Raw genomic sequence first — 18,977 nt, forward strand, 5'->3', positions numbered from 1 at the left:
CCCTAGACATACCCACCATGTTCAATTTCCATTGTTCCTAGACAGACCCAATCCATTGTCCCTCTATAGTCCCACCCATTTTAAAATTCCCCATGTCATATTCCCATTGTCCCTAGACAGACCCATCCCACCATGCTAAATTCCCCTTGTCCCTAAATTCCATATCCTGTGCTCCCCATGTTAAATTTACATAGTCCTTATAGTGCCGGGACCATGTTTTTAATGGTAAGTCCCATTGTCCCGCTATCGCCCCCATTCACTACTGACAATAATTATATCAAACGGGTAAACTGTAAGGAGTGTTCTGTTTGCAGGAGTGTAAATAACATCACCGCCAAATAAGTCGACTAGTATTCGTTGTGCATTACATTGAAACCGTCTCAGCTTACCTGTTCCAAATTTGTCTATATAACTTACAATTTCCTGAGGTAAGTTTAATTAAATATTTATACGTTTCAGTGCCTTAAAGGCAAATTATGTCATTTACATGCAGTCTTCTGTTTAGCCCTTTTACCTTTATTATGAAGACTGTCCATATATCAAAAATCTGTGGATCGATATTAAGTCGCTACATGTATGCTGTTACATAATTGTATTTTGATCTTATTTAACGGAACTTTAACACATCACAGGTTATAAAGAACAGTCTTCCAATAAGAGGATAAAGTGTAATCTTGTACTTCCTTATCTTTAATGACATATGCGGCTAAGAAATATTTATATGTGTGTGTCTATGTGTGATTTGGACTCTCTTGGGCTCTCTTGTGTTGAAAAATGGCGCTAAACCAAACAACAACAACAACAACAATAATTGTCTGTGGTTGACTCATTCGACTGGTTGACAAAATTTTGTAGCAAATATTTATCGTAATTAAAATTAGAGGTTGCTCAATATATCCAAATTGTAGTCGTTGAAAAGCGCTCCAATAAAACTATCATAAATAATAAGACACTTGTATCGTGTACTACATGGTATTACCTATTCATTACTAAGAAATACTCACTAGCTTTAGTTAAGTAATTACGCATTTGGTTTTATTAAAAGTTTTGAATTATTCATTAGTGGTCGTTTACTGAGTTCAAGTTATTTAATTCTTATAATTTTAATTGTCTTTCTTTATGTTTCAAATCAGCAGATTCGATTAACCAACATTGATATTTTAGGTAATACGTAGGGTTTTTGATCTTCGTCATGTGACACCAGAATAACTAATTGAAACTGAGAACCGAAAGTAGTCCCCAGAACTTACCCAGAGGAAAAGAATTTCTGATTAATATCCCGTGATCGATTAGAGTCAGTTACATTGCAGAACATGTGGCCCGTTCATACAAAAATAATTTATTGAGAAATGAAAGGCACAAGACATCTTGTGTGTGATGGGATAAATTCTTGAGGTAAATATTCGCTTGAGATGTAAATCAAATAAAAATGCACACATACTTGAAAATTTCCACGTTATTTGGAGAGTTTGTTCAATTTAGTAGCCAACCATTTAGGAAGGTTCGTTTTTGTACAATAGTCTTCCAATTTATTTTCCAACAAACGTCTCTTTTGAGATGAATTAGCAATGTCAGTGCATCTGTTTCAAGGGAACACAGTCTTTCCTCGAAGTAAATATTAAGAAAAAATAAACCTGTTATGAACAAAACGTATATAGAAATGAAAAAAAAAAAAAGACATACTGTGACGCAATGTGTACAACTTTACATCATTATAACATCATTTACTCCCCAAACCGGTTGCAAACTGGTAAGACAAGAGTGTTGCTACAGTTTGTAACAATTGAAGACATATTTTTTTATTCGCAGATAATCATTTTAGGTGCAGCAGTTTTTCGGCTGGGAACACATTCTTTGATAATCGCACATCAATAATAGGAACATATGATTATACCTTCGGGTTATTTTGTGTTTTGTGTACATGTACATGAGTCACATAGGTTTTACCCCGTGATACATGGGCGTGTCTGACAGCGTAATGGGCATCACCTCAGTCTGATTACATGACATCTTCTCTTGTCTGACTGCACTGATCGCGTTAATTATGTTTTTTTTTGTGCATTCGTTTTCGTATAACAGCTAGTACAAATGCAACACTTTGTAAGCAATACTGTATAAAGTAACGATTGCGCGGTAACTGGTCTTCCTTAATTGCAAATATTTTCATTGCTATAGGGCGTGCAGTATTGTCTATAACATTGTATCATTTTCACCAGCATAAGCTATCCAGAGTGACTTGCGAAAATGGAATTAAAAATAATCAACAACGTAAATGTGGATACTTTTATGGAAGAAAGGAATAACTGTATAATTTTCAGACAGCTTTATTTCTAAGACGCGAAACCTTAAGTTTTTCATCCGAAGTACATACTTGCCTTATAGGGCTAATCAATTCAACGATAGCTATACTGTTTCATTCATTGATTCATTCAGAAGGGGCTATGTGGTTCTCTAAAATGAAGTTTGACAAAATGCACTTTTTAGCATAAATCCGGTATGTGTTTCATAACCTCTTTAACACAGGATGGATTACCACGCTTCAGTAGTGTCACGCTTCTCACTCGTTCTTAAGTGGATGGTTATAAATGGACTGCATAAGAAAATAAAAGTTAAACGCTCACTGTGGCTGGGATACCGTATATAAGGACCTTTAAATAAGCATGTGTACATTATGAAAACCTGTCCTCGTTTGATAATGGTCAGTAAATTAATTTGGATTTATATAATACCTGGATTATACGAATTCTTCACCTCACCTAACAGCTTTTGTGCGCCACTAGTACTTTCTGTCATTTGACTAAACACCTTACAGTACCTACTTTGAACACCACAGGCTGTCTTGCCTACTTTGAACACCACAGGCTGTCTTGCCTACTTTGAACACCACAGGGTGTCTTTTGTTATGTGTTGACAGAGGTGATACATGAATATTTACATTTTCAAATGATAGGAGAATATACTGAAATATTTACTTTTCGTTCCTCATTTAATTATAATGAAAACTTTCAATGAAAGGGAAGCCTTTGAGTGATTGAACTTTCTGCTTGTCAATCAACATAACACACCCTTTTGTAACCCCTTTTGCTCTATTTTGTGCATGCGATGGAGGAATTAAACTTTTACTATTATATCCTACATGAATTAAAAATGTATCTATCGTAGTTGTATTTGAATACCCTTTCAATATATCCATTTGTCTGTTACATTTAAAAAGACAACTGCTCAGACTGAGGGTCAGGTTGGATGCCATTTGATTTTGTGAGGATGTTATATGATCCCCCACCTGCTATGGTGCGTTGGTTATCGATATTTAGGAGATAATCAGACACGATGTTATTGCCCGGATCGAGCAAGCAATAAAATATGAAAATAATGGATGGAATAACAGAGATATGAGCAAAGATATAGAATGGAACAGTACGACTCCCCCCATGTACAATATTACATTTGAATCAATTACATAAGCAAATAAAACTGAACACGACATTTGAATGACACACATTCTCATAGAAATAGAAGTACAAAACCTATGCGAAATGGTACTAGCCGTTCTGTTATATAGATTAAAGAAGTTTCGTAACAGACTGGAGCGAATGATCAAACTCAATTTGCAAGCATATCGTAATAAACTAGTTGCTTCTGGTCCTTTTTTGATCACCGTTGGCGACAGGTCACTGTTGCCGCATTTCGTCCCACCTCCTCTCCAAGCTCTTCGTACCATCGTATCATCAACCGTAACTTGGTGTGGTCTGCAATCCTTCACACACCGTTAGCACTTATATGGAGCTATGCTTCTTTTCAAACAAACAAAACGCAACCTAAATATTTGCCAGGTTTGTTTCTCTTTTCTGGCGCCATACAAGATTATTACTCTTGTTGTGTCAGATATAGTCTTATCGTAATTCAGCAGAACTCAGCTAGTGTTGTTAGTTCTCAACCTGATAGTGACACACGATCCTTTAAAAATAACAAGGATGTCTAGCTAGTGGCTACTCCCGTTCCTAACTGGAACCATGCCATAAATTGAACTCTTAGACTGACTATTGCATTTAACTGTGGGCAATAAATTACTACCTCAACGATGTCGTTCGACGCACGCCGAATTTCATCGGTTAAGAGAATTCATAACATAAGTACACAAATGAAATATTGTACTTCAAGTCTTGTCTTAATGAGATTACTTGTTAACAAGCGATTCATTGTCATAGACTTTGTGAAATCGATTCTTAGCATAGAATCTACATATCATTTAGGATAGATAAATTAATTCTCACAATTGGTATCAGAATAATGAATGACATTCCTGTAATACATGATTTCTATTACACGCAAACCAATAATCGGAACACATTCATATCGATGCAATATTATACTACATTCTTACAATAAATGAATCATATGAAATTCAAGACAATGAACGCACGACTAACTTTTATATCGAGGAAAATTGAAGTATAAATCTAAAAAGACAATGAATTCACAATAGCTTATGAATTCAAGGAAAACATTAGTATGAATTTAAAACGAATACATTTAGCAAATAATTACTTACGTACATCAATAATCATATTGTATGTAATTGAGACAATACCCTATTCTTTTCCGAGACTCGCTTTCTTTTCTATGAAGATGAATCTCATTGCTTCCGGGTACCTCAAATCCTTCCTAACACCCGTCCCTCGGACGACTGATTTAACGAGAAAAAACTATATTTTAGTTTTCGCGGAGACAACCAGACTTCCCCTTCGGCAAACAAATCACTTAAACATTGAATATCGTATAGGAAACACCAACTCTCAAACAAACTCATAACAAGGCCACATTCACTATGAATGAGTCAATTTTTTTTAACGTAACGATCTCCGGATATCTGGTTGTTTAATCAATTATCGTGAACACAACAAGACTTCCACTCAGGATAATGTGGCTGGATGAGACATCATGCTACATGTTTGTGACATGATACTACTGTACTAGAAATCATTTTAAACTGCCACACTGTAGATATTGTAGCAATATGACTGAGAACGAGTGAAAGCTACGTTAAAAATTCAAATCACACACACACACGCGCGCGCGCTAAGAAATAGACTTCATTCCTTGCCTTAATTATGTTGATGTGCTAGTTAGAGATTCACTGACTCATACTAAAATAAATACATACATACATACATACATACATACATACATACATACATACATACATACATATAATGAAGCAAAATCTTATACCAGATGTGGGTGACTGCGTCAAATAAATAATAGCAATACATTTTATATAATTGAGACTAGGCTTGCCTGCGCGAGCCACCACCGATTATCATCAGATAATTTCACCTGTCTCTTCTCTGGATACGGTTCGAACAAATTATCAGACCCCCTTGTCCTTAGCATAATTTGTTTAAAGAAAGAAAGTTCTAAATAATTTTTCTCGGCGTCCTTAAAACTGTCCTTCTCGGTAAACGTTTTTGGACCGCCTAATATCGCGAGGTACACTATTTTAAAACCCCGAACTCCATCTGAATAGTACTTGAAATTTTGTGCCACTCCCATTGAAGTTAGAATAATCCTCTCAAATCCGCCTTTATTGATAACTGTTCTTTAAAATTTCACTTGATGACACCTGTTTTAAATGCCCCGACTTCCCAGGTTTGTCTAACATCTGGTCGTTAATCGTTACATGAAAACACACTGACATATATGTCGGATCAATATAGAATGGACTCTGATTACAATGTAGTTATGCCTCCAAGCAGGAGAGGTTAATTATTACCACATGCCATGTAATAATGGATATAGCCAATACATCAGTATTAATCATTACGTGTCACGCTGAGAACGTGAACTCGGATAAATCTTACTACATAAATCATTTTACAAAATGTTGCACCATTAATATATATATATATATATATATATATATATATATATATATATATATATATATATAGATGTTGTATGTAGGTTGCATATACATTTAATAAGGTCTTATATGCAATAGGGGACAGTTAGTTCTTAGATACAGTCAATACAAGATGGATAGAAATTAAAAAAGAAAGTCAATCAGTTTGCAATTTTTCAAACACAAGAGAGTCGCTGAAAGACAAACGAGCACTAAATGCAGATGTTCGAAATACATGGTAAATGTAGCAACATATTTGCAATTAAAAAAACAACAATCTGCACTTCTCTAGCATCCGTCCTTATATTAACGACACTGGGAGAAGATCCATCTATTTGAGATCGGACGCACTAGCTACACACCCGTGGCTACTTTTACAGTACACATACCTAATCGTCTGGTTATTATAAGGATATGCATGTTAATATTAGTAGAACTGAGTAAGCTATTTGAAAAGGTGATTATAACCTGAAACAGCCTGGTCAGTTTGAGTCGATTGAACTACCCTTGCCATATGACTGTCCAGGTGGAACGTGTAACAGTTTAATTTTGACAAAATAACAATCGAATGGCTTGCTTTTGTATCCCCAAATATAACGTTGAACAGCATATAGTGATTTAAACAGAACAAATACTGTTTAACGGAATCATAATAGCAAAACCTGGCATGTGACTGAAAGTTATTCCATAAAGACTAGCTAAAGTTATTGTGTGTTTGGACAATGTACCCATGACTGCATCCTGTTACGAACAGTCACATTTTTGATGCACATTTGGAATAGTTAAAGGTTTAAAGAGCTCGTACTAAAATATAGTATTAATAGTAAACAAAATAAAGTACCAGTAAGGTCGGATGCCATGCTAAACTAAGAGAGTTATCAAATGTATTGTTAATAGCGAATCGAGTGTCAAATATAGAATATGTTCAAGGCATACTGAGCACAAATTACCTAAATGTTTGATCAACCACTAGTAATACGCACCATTACAATAAACCAAAATGAAATTCCCCACCCATCCCCATCTGTATGAACCTTTGTTGCACCCCCCACGGATATACATAAAACACAGAGCCGTGTTAATCAAGAAATACTTAATGATCTACCACTGATAACGTACCACATAGCAAACATAAGGCGGAACTACATAAGGCTGAACTAGAAGGAACCAGTTCTTAAGAATGAAATATAATCCACATTCTTTCGAAGCCATAAATCATCAGACGTCTGATGTAAAACCTGAAAACGGGATGTAGGTCATGTGCTTTTGAATAGCTGTACAGCAGTACATAGTTTTTTTTTTCTGCCCTTTAGTAACTAAATATTTCCCTGATATCTCATGTAATATCTCTTTTTGTCTGTGTGTCTACCCACTTTTACTGTCTTAATTTTGGGATACTTAGAATAAGTGAAATTAGAGGTCAGTCCTGGCAAACGGCATGCTGAGAAAACGGAGAACATATTTTACATTGCATTGCGTCAATTCAGGTATTCCTGTAGACCGTTTGCTCTTTTTTTTTATGTCGTATTTATCTCTTTGTTTCGATACTTTCCACGTTTTACAGTTATTGTCTTGCGCTTATTTCTTAATGAAATTATCATGTCAGCAGTCACGCTAGCTTAGCGCTAGTACAGTGTCTTGGGTACAAAACCAGTCCATGCCAGCCCGGATTGGCTGCCTTGATGAATACTAGTGTAATTGCGCCCATTTCCTCTGCGTGATATAGCGAAAAAGTTTGAAAGTACCGAAGGAAACTAACCAACCAACATTTTTGTCTTTATTAAATTGTTGCACGAGTCCTCATTGTCTTCTCCATCGCCGCCTCAAATGTTACCACAACCATCACATTTATCATCATCATGTTCACGATCATCTATTACCTTAAGTTCGCTGGTATCTGACTTAGATATACTAATTCAAAATTAAAAAGAAAGTCTTGCTTAAATTTAATTTATTACATTTAGCATGCAGGAGATGTTTTATATAATCTCTACACCATCAGAAAATGAATCGTTAGTAAGTAGCATGATACTGCTGTCACCGAAGACCACCATTATAAAATCCCGTGATGCCACAAAGTATGTTTGTATTTACATTGGCATATATAGGTGGCAGTGGATATTTTCGTAACTTGTCCCCTGTCCAATTTCGTAACCTAAGGCCTTATTATGACAGTTTCAGTTATTATTGTTTCCTAATTAAAGATATGGATATATATGGAAATTAAATTCTTTTGGGCTTGTCTTGTTCGTTAAATTGATGTCAGGCATGTCTTCACCTCCAAGATTTTCTTTACAATATGTAGACAGTGAAATACAAATAGTTAGGGAGACGATTTGCCACCCAGCAGTAGACAACGTGGGTTCAGGTCAAGTACAATTTCTCCAAAACGGCATGGATGCCAATTATTTTGAATTGCATCAACCTGTTTAGTACACAATGTTTTGCAAAACTATCACGATGTAAAAGGCTTGTGTTTGCTCTGTGAGCGTCACATATGCCCCAAAATGACCTTCGGAAACAAAGAAATGCAGGTATAACTTTATGGTAGGCGTTCATAAACTTCAGTTGCTATGACTGTCATTGATTTATGTGGTAAAGTGAAAAGTATCCTTATACTTTGTTTGAATAAATCTATAAAAAATATGGCCTTTGTCCCACACTTATGTATTTCATTTTCGTTGTTGATTCTGTTTTATACCAGGGAGATGAATGCGGCATTAAATCTGTGCATTAAAACTGTTCCTTGCACCCTTAAGAAAATTGCTATTATTTATTTGACGCAGTCACCCACATCTGGCATACGATTTCGCTTCTTTATATGTATGTATTTATTTATTTTAGTATTAGCTTCATTATACTACCTTATAGAAGCATGATGGGGATTGTAATATATTTTCTTGCCCTTTCTGCTGGTGACTGCACCCCTGTTGAATGAATATTATTCATATTTCAGTACAGACATACAGACAAAATTACATAATATATAAACATGTATTCTTAAAGTAAATTAACTCCACAGGATAAATCATAAATAAGCATACTGTTGTGAACGGTAAATGCCATAGATGGAGCGGTCTTGCAAATAATGATGCCTATGACATAATGTAGGCTATATTCTAGATCAGAATATTGAACATTTTAGCACAACGACTTAGTTTCTGCATTCATGAATTCACTGTAAGGTAGGCTTCATAGATTCATATCTAACACTTGGGCCATAATAATAAATATATCAATGTTTATACACATATTTCATACTTGGATCATGATAATAAATATATCAATGTTTATACACATATTTCATACTTGGGCCATACGAGTAAATATATCACTGTTTATACACATATTTCATATTTGGGCCATACTAATAAGTATATCAATGTTTATACACATATTTCATACTTGGGCCATATTAATAAATATATCAATGTTTATACACATATCCTGAAAAGGCTAGGTTCAGTTAACAAAGATGTAAAAGCTTAAAAGTTAGTCGCAGAATATGCTGGATACAGCGCTTGAGCTAAACGTATCATGCGGGGTACATATTATGCTAGGCTTGTGCCATATGCATGCTCATTACTTTTTCATGGTTCAGCAGAGGTTCAGTAGTCCTACTAAATGAACTTGCATATAATTTGCATATATTTGCTTCTTTTGACTGGTACACGTGTTATCCTTGTCAAGGCGGCGTATCAACAATTACTTTGATAGCTACAGCTCATATCGTATTATGCTTTGTTTTAATATAATTGTTATGATATGGTTTGTATCATAACTTTCTTCTCATCTCTTGCTATGAGAAGGGATTGCTCGTAAGTTAAGAAATGTATTTGCTCATGGTTGGAGAGAGAGAGAGAGAGAGAGAGAGAGAGAGAGAGAGAGAGAGAGAGAGAGAGAGAGAGAAGGAATTCAGGCTCTCTAACAAGGGTTTCACCAATAACCGTGGAGATACGACTACAACTTGGGGAATGATTTACGGAATCGCTGTAAGGAAAATACAGAGCTGTTCTGACTCGAGAAACGAACGTTTTATATATATATATATATATATATATATATATATATATATATATATATATATATATATATATATATGTAATGCTAAATTCTAAAGATACATTAATAAAACCTTTATGTTAAGAATACGCAAAATACATATAAACTTACACTTTCCCATTGTCCTTAAAAACTTCACTGTATATATTGATTGGTAACTTTTAGAATGTAATACACCTGTATATAGATAGTTAAATTTCAATTAACTTCATGATAGCCAACGAGTATAAAATGTAATAGTTGCGAATAATGCAACAATCATTTTGAAGAAATGTATCGTGCTAAAATAGGATACTAATTTGGAATAGGTTACTCAATATTACTTAAGGAATCTTTTATTTGCAAATTAAATCTAAACATGAATTTTGTAGCGAATTCTTCTTTTCCAATAATACATACCACAAATACAATTAAACATTCCATTATATTATAATATAAAATATAAAGAACTCAAAAAATGTTGGAAAATATGAACTTCACCGTTAAAGTCTCAAATATTAAAAAGTACACATTCTCTAAATAAGTTTGCGAACGCAGACGATTCCTACCTGAATGGAAAAGACAGAGTTGTTCTGACTCGAGCAACGAACTAATTCTTCGTAAGCCTGGTTCGCTATTTATACAGGTTTTTCGTCTACTCAGTCTAGTGAGAACATGCCCCTTGAACGTTTCCATGGCGATCGTGTGAACCACCTGCGTAACGCATCCATTACTGATATAACAATCTGTGTGTTCAGCAGCTTCCCCACAAATCTAAATTGATGACATTTAGATACGAGCGAAATGTATTTTGTGCTGACAATTGTTGATATTTAGTTACGAGCAAAACGTATTGTATATTTTGTGCTGACAATTGTTGATATTTAGTTACGAGCAAAATGTATTGTATATTTTGTGCTGACAATTGTTGATATTTAGTTACGAGCAAAATGTATTGTATATTTTGTGCTGCAATTGTTGATATTTAGTCACGAGCGAAATCAGCTTCTGCACCTGCTCGTAAAGTGCGATCTTTATATAATAGCACACAGTTATGTTACAAAGATATATACATTTTATCTCCATAGATTTTAGTGGAAAATTATTTTCAATATAAATTAATGAAAAATTACTTTTAATACAGTTTAGAATAAATTTCAATCGTAATACTTTTACTTAAAAGTTCTGTCCTAATAAAACTATTCAAAAATTTGACCTTTTTGGCCTAACTTTTTTATTTTGTTTATGATCTTTTAAAATTACATTTGTGTGTGAAAATGTCCCTAGAAACTCCTAATTACAGTGCTTGCTTGTCGGACATAACAAGCTATTCACGTACTAATCCGACATTTTTGATGTTGAAGGGAAACATAAAACCGATGATTTTAATTTTTCGGCCGATTTCCATGAACATCTCTGTTTTCTTTTGATAGTTCCTACGATAACACTAACATGTTATTACTATCACTCGGTTAGGAATCGTCGAAAACTTTATTGCTTGGTCGCAATAAAAGGTCACAGTTGAATTTCATGCAAATTTAACTCGAGGTGTACATTTCTGACTTTATAAACTACGCTCCTCTAACATCATTTATTGGTGTAGTATACTGCACTGAGAGATGTTGTTGAAATATCATTGGTTTGAACACACAACTGAATTCAATACGCATCGTTTTGTGCAAATACTTAGCTAAATTTTGGTTTTCTTTTCGTTTTAGTTAATTGTTTTTCACGTGTCTGCATGCGTTAAAATCACGATTTCACCCACAATTACACCTGAAAATCTGTTTTGGGTTGGGCTGAATAGGGGCTAAATTGTTTAAAAGATTTTGGTCATAGTTGGGGATGGGAGTTGCCTAAAGAGAGCCAATGTGTGCGCCTTTTATCCCTCACCAGTATGTAAATCAGATGTATATCTATGTTTGTCTTTCGGCATGTCTGTAAAGATATTGATTTCAGGAATAGAACTCGCGAACCGTTCAAGGCATTTCTATAAATATTTTACACAATTTAACGTTCGTCCTAGATGTGATTGTTGCCATTCGCAATGATTCGGCATTAGTAGTTTAAAATATTGATATGAATCTTGCAGCACATGTTGTACTAGTGTTCCCTGTGTGTCTTTTACCAATCACAAATCCTTGATTTCAGTGGTTTTATCCATGTGTCTATTCATCCATTCTTTACCCACATCGTTTTCGAAGCATAGCTGTTGAATCATCCGTTGTATGTTATGAAACTTCGTACTCATATTGGATTGGTGGTCAAAATATGCTTTACATAGCAAAAAAAAATATTCTCTTTCAATATTGATTTTTTCCCGTTTTATCGATCCGTCCATTATCACACATTCCTTTGGCGGTATGACTCTCACCCTTTCGTTTCCGGAGCACATCTCTCAGACCATTCAATGTATCTTTATTGAAACTGGCACACGTATTAGAATAAAAGGTCGGTATGTGTCATTTTATGGTAAACAGTTTCTCCTTTCGTCACTGATTCATGTTTTTGTTTGTTTAGCCTAAAGTTCATGCATTATCGACATTTTCGTTTCCAGAGTGTACCTATAAAATAGTTCATAATATCTACTAGTCCCGATGAACAAATCGCATTTCTTCTTTCTAATATTGTAAAGTATTTATCAATTTTTTTCTGTACATCCTTTCACCAAACCATGATCAACACCTTCTTTTGTGTATATTAACGTTCGCACAGTTAAAATTAGCTCTAGGACATTTCGTATTAACATTGGACTATTGGTACAGTTATATCTTTTGCAAATCGCGAATCTTCAGATTCAACATATTTGTGTCTTTATCGATTTTGCTGTCCCACATCTCATCAAACCATTCTCAACACGTTGTCTTTCGCTTGTGGAGTATAATTCACAGTCCATTCATGGTTTCCTTATGACATTTAATACACTAAAAAACCAGTTGTCAAGATGTGACTATTACTATGTGCAAGTCTTTAGTCAGTAATCTTATTTACGTCGGTTTTTCAATCGTTTCTGATACTTATGAATTAAATTAAACATATTAGACGAAACGAAGTTAAATGCGATATGACATATATTTGACTAGATGTGTAGATATTATATAATACACATATTAGACTAGTGGTGTAGATGTTATATAATACACACATTATACTAGTGGTGTAGATATTATATAATACACATAACAGACTAGTGGTGTAGATGTTATATAATACACATATTATACTAGTGGTGTATATATTATATAATACACACATTATACTAGTGGTGTAGATATTATATAATACACACATTAGACTAGTGGTGTAGATATTATATAATACATATATTAAACTAGTAGTGTACATATTATATAATACACACATTATACTAGTGGTGCATATTTTATATGATACATATAATAGACTAGTGGTGTAGACATCCTATAATACACATATTAGACTAGTGGTGTAGATATTATATAATACACATATCAGACAAGTGGTGTAGATATTATATCATACACACATTAGACTAGTGGTGTAGATATTATATAATAAACATATGAGACTAGTGGTGTAGACATCCTATAATACACATATTAGACTAGTGGTGTAGATATTATATAATATACATATTAGACTAGTGGTGTAGATATTATATAAAACACAAATTATACTAGTGGTGTATATATTATGTTATATACATATTAGACTTGTGGGGTAGATATTATATAATACACATATTAGACTAGTGGTTTTATATATTATAGAATACACATATTAGACTATTGGTGCAGATATTATATAATACATATATTAAACTAGTAGTGCATATATTACATGATACACACATTAAACTAGTGGTGCATATTTTATATGATACACATTTAGACTAGTGGTGCAAATATTATATAATACACATATTAGACTTGTGGTGTAGATATATAAAATACACAAATTAGACTAGTGGTGTAGATATTATATCATACACATATCAGACTAGTGGTGTAGATATTATATAAATAGACACATTATATTTGTGGTGTAGATAGTATATAATATACATATTAGACTAGTGGTGTAGACATCCTATAATACACATATTAGACTAGTGGTGTAGATATTATATAATATACATATTAGTCTAGTGGTGTAGATATTATATAATACACACATTATATTAGTGGTGTATATATTATATTATACACATATTAGACTAGATGTGTAGATATTATATTATACACATATTATTCTAGTGGTGTAGGCATTATATAATACACACATTATACTAGTGGTGTATATATTATATAATACACATATTAGACTAGATGTGTAGATATTATATTATACACATATTAGACTAGTGGTGTATATATTATGTAATACACATATTAAACTATTGGTGTATATATTATAAAATACACATATTAGACTAGTGGTGTAGATATTATATAATACACACATTACACTAGTGGTGTATATATTATATTATACACATATTAGACTAGATGTGTAGATATTATATTATACACATATTATGCTAGTGGTGTAGATATTATTTAACAGACATATAAAACTAGTGGTGTAGATATTATATAATACACACATTATACTAGTGATGTATATATTATATAATACACATATCAGACTAGATATGTAGATATTATATTATACACATATTAGAGTAGTGGTGTATATATTATATAATACACATATTAAACTAGTGGTGTATACATTATAAAATACACATATTACACTAGTGGTGTAGATATCATATAATACACACATTAGACTAGTGGTGTAGATATTATATAATACACACATTAAACTAGTGGTGTAGATATTATATGATATACATATTAGACTAGTGGTGTATATATTATATTATACACATATTAGACTTGTGGTGTATACATTATATAATACACATATTAGACTAGTGGTGTAGATATTATATAATACACACATTATACTAGTGGTGTATATATTATATTATACACATATTTGACTAGTGGTGTAGATATTGTATAATACACATATTAGACTAGTGTTGTAGATATTCTATAATACACATATTACACTAGTGGTGAAGATGTGATACAATAGACATATTAGACTAGTGGTGTAGATATTATATAATATACATATTAGACAAGTGGTGTAGATATTTTATAATACACATGTTAGACTAGTGGTTTAGTTATTATATAATACACATATTAGAATAGTAGTGTAGATATTTTATAATACACATATTAGACTAGTGGTGTAGATATTATATAATACACACAGTAAACTAGTGGTGTAGATATTGTATAATACACATTTTAGACTAGTTTTGTAGATATTGTATAATACACATATTAGACTGGTGGTGTAGATATTGTATAATACACATATTAGACTAGTGGTGATGATGTGATGGAATACACATATGAGACTAGTGGTGAAGATGTGATGGAATACACATATTATAATAGTGGTGCACATGTCAGATGATACTTAAACTAGTTGTGTAAATGTGATGTGACGCAGAATAGTGGTGCAGATGTCATATGACGTATATTAGACTAGTAGTGTCAATGTGATATGACCGAAATATTAGACTAATGGTACGGATTTTGATATGGCACACATATATTGTTTCAGCGATGTAGATGTTTTATGACGCACATATTAGATTAGTGGTGTATATGTGATATTGTCACATATATTAGACTAGTGGTGTAGCTGTGATATGGCGCATATATTAGATTAGTGGTGCCACTGTGATATGGCACACGTATTAGAGTAGTTGTGTCAATGTGATATGGCACACGTATTAGATTAGTGGTGTCAGTGTGATATGGCACACGTATTAGACTAGTGGTGCCAATGTGATATGGCACACGTATTAGATTAATGGTGCCAATGTGATATGGCACCGGATTAGACTAGTGGTGCCAATTTGATATGGCACACTTGTTAGACTAGTGGTGCCAATGTGATATGGCACACGTCTTAAACTAGTGGTGCCAAATGTGATATGGCACATATCAGCTAGTCGTGTAGATATTGAATGGCACACCTATATCATTAGTGGTGTAGATGTGATATGGCACAGATATTAGACTAGTTGTGTAGATGTAATATGACGCACATATTAGACTAGAGGTGTAGATGTGATATGGCATATATATATTAGTCTACTGGTATAGATGTTTTATGACATATATTAGGCAAGAGGTGTAGAGGTGATATGGCACACATATTAGACAAGAGGCGTAGATGTGATATGGCACACATATTAGACAATAGGTCTAGATGTGATATGGCACGCATATATTAGTTTAGCGGGTTATATTTTTATGACATTAAACAAGAGATGTAGATGTTTTGTGACACATATATATTATACAAGAAGTGTAGATATGATATGGCAGACATATTGGATAAGAGGTGTAGATGTTGTAGGGCACACATATTAGACAAGAGGTGTAGATATGATATGGCACACATATTAGACCATAGGCGTATATTTTGTATGGCACACATATTAGACAAGAGGTGTAGATGTGATATGGCACACATATTAGACAAGAGGCGTAGATGTGATATGGCACACATATTATACAATAGGTCTAGATGTGATATGGCACGCATATATTAGTTTAGCGGGTTATATTTTTATGACATTAAACAAGAGATGTAGATGTTTTATGACACATATTATACAAGAAGTGTAGATATGATATGGCAGACATATTAGATAAGAGGTGTAGATGTTGTATGGCACACATATTAGACAAGAGGTGTATCTGTGAAATGGCATACATATTATACAAGAGGCTAGATGTGGTATGACACACATATTATACAAGAGGCTAGATGTGGTATGACACACATATTTGACAAGAGGAGTAGATGTTGTATGACACACATATTAGACAAGAGGCGTAGATGTGGTATGACACACATATTTGACAAGAGGAGTAGATGTTGTATGGCACACACTTAATGGTACCTTTTGATATTCATTATTCTTCAATAGCAATACTTTTAATGTTTTCGTTCGTTTCGTTATCCATGGGTCCATTTTCTTCACATTAGTTTCGGGGGACAAACTCACAAAATGTTCAAAGAACCTGGTTAAATTTGGTACACGCAAATCTTCAGTTTCAACGTTTTCTGAAATACATATTTTGCACCTGTTTATCTTTTCATTCATTCATTCATTCATTCATTCATTCATTCATTCATTCATTCGCACTACCATTTCCAGAGTAAAACTCTAAATTCATTGAAGATATTGTCTATGAATCTTGGTACATATAGTAAATTATTAGTATGGATGTGCTGTTAATGCTTCTGTACGCTTGTCTGTCCATCCAGCTAGTATCCATACTTTTAGTTCGCATCAAAGCTCCAAAACGGTGTATTTTTATAGTGGTGTAGATGTGCCTTGGGCAATAGGGAATCTTTCAATTGCAATGCGTTTGATTTTAGAATTTGGAGGAATTAAATAAAGCTTTCTTTTTCGTATACCGATGTTGTATTACTGGCAAATTGGACTGAATATTTAAAAAATATATCCTTCGATTTTGTAACTATTTTTGGTATATTGCAGATTGTTCTTACAACAAAAGCCGTGGCTGGCTGGACTTGACATTAAAGCGATATTATTGGCAGTGGAGGAAGCGAAGTTACCGATTTGTCTAATACATACATCTATTTCAGATATTAGTCAAGATGAATTCGTCTTCCGTGTTTCTCCTTCTCCTCTGTGTGACACTTTGTATCCTCATATCGGAAACGGATGGACGGAAGTGCCGGTATCGGTTTGGCCGTTGTTATGACAAGGGTGACGAAAACGGAAAATGTAGTGATTCGGGAGGTAATTGTGTCCAAGTTCCGGGCATGATGGAATGCAGATGCAATTCTGACACAATAAGCTTCGGCCGGGCTGGATAATTTCCATACGTCTAGAACTACAAAGGGTTATGACGTCATACCATGAAGATTGCACGCAATATGCATTTGTATTCCTTATATATATGAAAAAATTAGAACATTTCCGATAATCACTGACACGGTCATAACATAGATAAATCATCAGAGGATCACTGACCGTAGTTATAATATTAAATTATCATTTTTCATACACAATGCTTCTTCGTAAAGTCTTTAAAATGAAAATTATGGCAGCAATTAGTTTTGTTTCACATCAAAATAAATTGCTACATTCCATCTGTCATTCCGAGTTTGGCTTCGCATTTATTGAATTTTGGTTTCCCTTTATATCTGTCATTTTTAGACTACTATTAACGTAGTTAAAAACCCGTATGATAAATACTACTTTAAGGTAATGATATATCAAACTTTTCTTGATTGACGTATACTCAGTTAATTGATAGCAAAGACTAAAATTATATGATATCACAATGGTATCACTTGACCGTTTGAGTTTCCACAAACTCAATGATAATATTATACAATATTATCTATCCTCCTTCAGCAAGAGTGTGAGTCCTGGAACGCAATCTTTGGTTGTCTTTGTGACGAAGACAGAACCATAACTCCAAACGACATAAGGGATATAACTATATCCAAATCTGGCATTAATAATATTGTTATGTCACAGAGATGCAATTTCACTGACATGATTAAATAATAATAAATACAAAATATCATCTATATATAAATTAACATAATGTTATACGTGGCTAAGAGACTCAACTATTTTTAGGTATGACATATTTGCTTATGTTGTATAATGCACCAATCAAGCTAGCCTTTTGCTATTTCTGAATCGAATGGTCTTTACCCCTTACGTGTTCTCCCCTGTCCCGAGCCCTTGAGCTTTCGCAGTTAGTTCCGTTGTATCACACGTATTGTACGTGGTTGGAATAGGTGATTACGGTACGTCGTACATTATAAATTATGTACTTACTATTCAGGCATTCCTGACGCTGAAGCTAAAATCGGAACTGATAATTTTGTTTGGTGAGCCAGATAGAGCATGCTTTCTTTTCTACTGTTTTCAAATGATAGTTCTAGCGAGTCACAATGCTCACTC

General features: G+C 33.6%; 1 long non-coding RNA gene across 1 annotated transcript; it reads left to right on the forward strand.

Moving 5' to 3' along the window:
- Positions 1–296: 296 nt before the first annotated feature.
- LOC149771985 (uncharacterized) lies at positions 297–18,155 on the forward strand. The gene is made up of 2 exons (XR_016418056.1): positions 297–428; positions 17,639–18,155. It is a non-coding gene; the product is annotated as an uncharacterized LOC149771985 (long non-coding RNA).
- Positions 18,156–18,977: the final 822 nt, after the last annotated feature.

This window comes from Sinohyriopsis cumingii, unplaced genomic scaffold (genome assembly GCF_028554795.1).
Source record: "Sinohyriopsis cumingii isolate HCF-2022 unplaced genomic scaffold, ASM2855479v2 utg001527l, whole genome shotgun sequence".
Classification (NCBI taxonomy): domain Eukaryota; kingdom Metazoa; phylum Mollusca; class Bivalvia; order Unionida; family Unionidae; genus Sinohyriopsis; species Sinohyriopsis cumingii.